This window comes from Eptatretus burgeri, chromosome 7, assembly GCF_056783735.1.
Source record: "Eptatretus burgeri isolate ZD-2024b chromosome 7, Ebu_testis_v1, whole genome shotgun sequence".
In the NCBI taxonomy this organism is placed as follows: Eukaryota; Metazoa; Chordata; class Myxini; order Myxiniformes; family Myxinidae; genus Eptatretus; species Eptatretus burgeri.
Window position 1 is genome coordinate 11,444,790 of NC_140967.1, and position 5,000 is coordinate 11,449,789.

Here is a 5,000-nt window from a genome sequence, read left to right on the forward strand (position 1 = left end):
AGAGCTGTAAACATGACAACACAACGGAGTTTGTAAAGTAAGTCGCTGGCACATCTGCAAAAACATGTCCCAGTTCCAGAAAATTTGTGGGAATATGAACCAAAAGTAATCACTGAAAACGTGGAAGTACCTACCACTCACGTACGACCTCATGATCCCATCGAGCATGAACATCGAAAACAAAGCGTTGTGACCAGTTATCATACTTAGGCACAAAAAAGGAGAAGAAGGCATCGCTAATTGAGGTCTTAACAGCAGTGATTTTGGATTAAACGATGCAGAAATCAAAAAAATGATCAAATATCAAGACCTCAAGAATGAAGTGAAAATATCCAGGAAGCTGAAGAATGCCAAAGTTGTTCCGGTGATAGATGGACCTAGGGGAATAATGACAAAGAACCTCAAAGATAGATTAAAAACCATCTCTGGGTATATTATTACAACTAAACTACAGTTGGAAGCCGTCCTGGGCTCAGTAATGATCCTGAAGAGAGCTCTCGGCATAAAACATTGAAAACTGAAAACTTCACAGCTTGGTCCATGAATCGTGACCCCTTACCGAAATGAAGGTGGATACTTTGAGCCCACTCTGGGAGGATTCCATTCCACATTCTGAAACCTACATATGTAGATACCAATCAAAAAAAAAAAAAAAACACACACACACTTTGAGACCTGGCAGGTCTCTGTTTCACCTCCTGAAACCCACAAACATGTGGAAATAGCAGGCAACAGTAATTCACACGTTCACACATGGAGGTGGATACTTTGAGATGTGGTAGGTCTATGTCTTTTTTCCTCCTGAAACCCACCCACATGTGGAGATAAACAGCAACTTGCACGTCCCCACACACGCACATACACAAACACACACTTATACGGAGGTGGATGCTTTGAGACCTGGGAGGGCTCCATTCCACTTTCTGAAACCTGTATGTATATATATGGGGATAACAACCAACAACCGATAACGCACACACATCAGTGTCAAATGCCATTGTAGTAATACAGTTTATATACGTATACACATGTGCGAATGTACACGTGCATCAAGTGAATAAAAACGACAAACACAAAGATTTACATCGAAACAGCGTTCTTTGTAAGAGGATTTTAAGTGGGTAATTAGTGAAATTCAATTTAAAAAATGTATCAAACCACAGAACACAAAATGTCGGCCTATACTCTGCTTTCACAACGAAAACAAACATGGTAAACACCTGGTCAGATGGAATTTATTGCTTTTTATCATAAGTATCAATGTCAAAGTGAGAGGTGGATTATGAAAGAAGATCACGCAAAAAGGTTAAACAAAGCGATGTCCTGTAAAAATAAAATTGCACATTTTCAAGTGGACGAGACACCTCCCGAAGCACCCACCGCACAGCACCGCATGGCCCCAAAAAGGCAGAAATGTACGATGTGAGCTTGAAATCGATGAGATTGAAAGCACGTGTACTTCTTCCCGAAACGAACAACCAAGCAGCTTGGAGAGCACTCGCCAAGTGGCTTAAGCACTCAAGCCAGCATTCCAATGAAATGGTTGATTAAAGAAACGGTTCTCTTGGCACGCAATAGGCAATCACCGAACCTTCATATTCAATAGACACCTCCCAGAGACGCCCAAAATGTCAAATATGTCTGAATTGGACAAATTAACACTTTTCTCGGAGTCGTAACGGCTTGTAAGTTCGCTTCTGGAGCTTCAAATTTGTATTTCTCCTTAGTTTAAGAGATACTCATGGTAGTGGGGCAACTTAGCTAAATATAGCATAACAATTGTGCATTTTGTGAGGAAAGCACCATATTTGACACACTAGTAGCCTATCATATTATGAACAGATTTGAATATTGGGCCGTCTCAAATTCAGCCGCTGATGGCTGTGGCAGCCATTTTCCACTGCCATCAAAAATTTTGAGATGGCCCAATATCCAAATCTGTTCATAATATGTTAGGCTACTAGTCTGCCAAATTTGGTGCTTTCCTCACAAAATGCACAATTGTTATGCTAAGTTGCCCCACTAAGAGTGGATGGAAATGTATAGGGTGTAAGGAAATTGGGAGAGGGTTGGGCTGGAGGAAGGTCAAAACTTGTGAACATTATTGGTACATGGTCTCTAAGGTCAGCATTTTGGGGTAGTTGCTTGCTCGTAACATGGACTCTGCGTGGACTGATCGGTAATGCAAAGAATCTGTGCATCTACGAATGATCTAGAGCGAGGACCAACACCCACACCGCAGGTTCCTTATATTATAACGGGCGATAACCTTATAACGTTCCTTATAACTAGTCACGGGTGGGGGTTTAACCTCACCACGATCGTGCCAATTGCCCACCCGCGCAGGATAGGGTTGCTCGCCAAATTCAATCTATCTAAGTACCTGCGTGAATGGTCAAACGGGCGATCGTACCACGCCACAGGCCGACTCTGGACACGAACCGCTTAAGCGGTCCGTTCTGTGCTACAGTGATAACCGAGCGGTGTTATCGTCAGCCTTGACGGTTCCGATTAATTACCGGGATGTTGCACCCACTACGAACCCCTTACATGAAGCAGGATGGAGAGTCAATAGAGAAAAGACGAAGCGAAACGGGCACAGTTCAACAAGCAAGCATTTTATTCACACGCACACACAGACAAGCACGGAAGGCACGTATTTACAGCCATACAATTATGCACAAAAAAGCAAATGTAATATAACCGACTAACGCGTGCACACGGCAACACTTACACAGTTTTACTTCACAGACGGCGCCAACACACATTAACACAAAAGCAAAAGAAAGAAGCCACCCTCACAGACAAGGAGGGAGACAGGCCTGAAGGCCAAATGTGCGCGGGGCCTGGAGGAGCGGCCAGGTCCGCGAGACCGGGGAGGTCTTACCCGCATCCTTGTGACGCGTTGGCGGGCAAGCGGCAAATGTCCGCGCCGCTGAACCCCGACTCCTTGCCTCTTGGCCGGTTTCGTTGGCACCACATTTGGGGCGGGGGAGGAACGGGGCCCCCCCTTGCACTCTCTCAGCGCGGATGGGGGGGGGAAGGGGAAATTGTTGATGCCCTGAGGGAGGGGAGTGGCTGGCTGAATTGGGTCCCGCGACGAGATGAGCGATCCCCCACACCGCAGCCTTGTCGCCGACTGCCGTCCTCCTGGCCTCGGACCCGAGCTCTCCTGCCCTGACCAGCCGCCCACAGCTCCACCGCGCGCACGCAACTCAACTCCACCAACGCGATGCTCCTTGTCTCCTTGTTCCACACTCTCCTCCTTCCACACTCTCTTTCTTCCACACTTTCTTCCTCGTGAGTTGCCTTGCGCTCGTCATTTTATACCTCTCAGGAGGCGCCGATATGCAAATTTCCGGATCAGGACGCGATTGGAGGTGGGGCCACACCGCCCCCCGGTCAGCCATTGGTCGGGCAAAAATGGGCGTGAACCTCCCCTGATCCTAAAATTTGCATAGACGGACCTAGACGGAATTTGCCTACAAGCGCCTGGAGGCGGGGCCAAGCTGCCTCGCGCTTGCTAATTGGACGGAGGAGAAGTGGGCGTGAACCATTCCTGATCCGTGGATCGACGCGTTCGGCCTCCATGGCCGAACGGCTCCGGGAACACGACGTTTGGTGTTGACTGGTGGTGTTTGGGAATGGCCGTAGAAGCGATGATGTGGGATGAAGTTGTGAAGGTAAAGGCGAAGGTGGTGGTGTTTGCGAATGGTTGTAGAAGCGATGATGTGGTAGCATAGGTGGTGGAGGTGGTGTCGTTGTAGTGTTGTTGGCGCTGTGGTGAGGATGGTGTGGTTGTTGAGATGCTGTTTGTTTGAAATAAAAGATAGAACAGAAAAACGGCTATCTCAAAGCGTCGCAGCCCGAATGAATCACATAAATTCCCTCAAAACAACGGGTTTGGGGCGAACTACACATGTACTTGGAGTTCTCACCTTACCGGCCCTTAATGGTGGTTTGCGAATTTCCACAGCCGTAACACCATATATATATATATATATATATATATATATATATATATATATATATATATATATATATATATATATATATATATATATATATATATAATTTTGTCAGTGTCTTGAGCATTCTATATGGGTGAATATTTGCTCATTGTAAGTACAGTATACAAATGCATTATAATTATTATGGGTTGCAATCCTGGACAGATCGCCACTCCAATCAATGCAGGATGATTGATTGAGGGAGCGGGAATATGCAATTTGGTCAGGGGGCCGGAGATAACTCGCTTTCTCTTCACGAAGACTCTGTGGGATCTTTATAACGTCCACTAGGTAATCCCAATGTTGTTGGTCCAGATTACATCAATGAAATTGTTTACTATGGGGACATTTTGAGAATCACCTCCTTTCTTGTACATGGCCACAAACTTAAAAGGAGCTGACAGCGAAAGTTGTGCAATTGTTGAACTCGAGGGACAACGACTTGTGTCACAGAGTAGTGAGTGATTGATTCCATCGTGTGGCGAAAACAACAAAGTGGATGTCACACAGAGGATCTTGTTTGTGACAAATACATTAACAAATAATACATTTCATATTTGACGAGTACAAAGTTGCTATATCCACATGGAGACTTTTCAATTGCAACTGTAAATCCATCATCATTTATGATATTTGTAATATTTGAAAAATGTTTCCAGATATAATATGCCATCTCTCAGGTCCGATATGCCATCAGTGTAATGGCAAAAGTGTAGTGCATATTAACATAACGATGGCCGACCTCAACCAGCATGCAATTTTTTTTGTTTATATTTTTTGAATGCAGAGTCGAGGCTCAATATGCACATGTTAACATGCACATGTTAATATGCACATCGGATGGATACTCACAGTGTGGTTCATAGAATGAATGGAATCGCACAGCGTGGCCTTATGCTGATCAACTCCATATATATCCAGTTCAACTAAACACACACACATACACACACACACACACACACACACACACACACACACACACACACACAC

At 45.0% G+C, this 5,000-nt stretch overlaps 1 long non-coding RNA gene across 2 annotated transcripts in view; it reads right to left on the minus strand.

Annotated features, from left to right (window-relative positions):
* The window catches only part of LOC147022670 (uncharacterized), a 146,211-nt gene that overhangs the window by 121,932 nt on the left and 19,279 nt on the right, over nucleotides 1-5,000 (minus strand). The window lies entirely within an intron of this gene.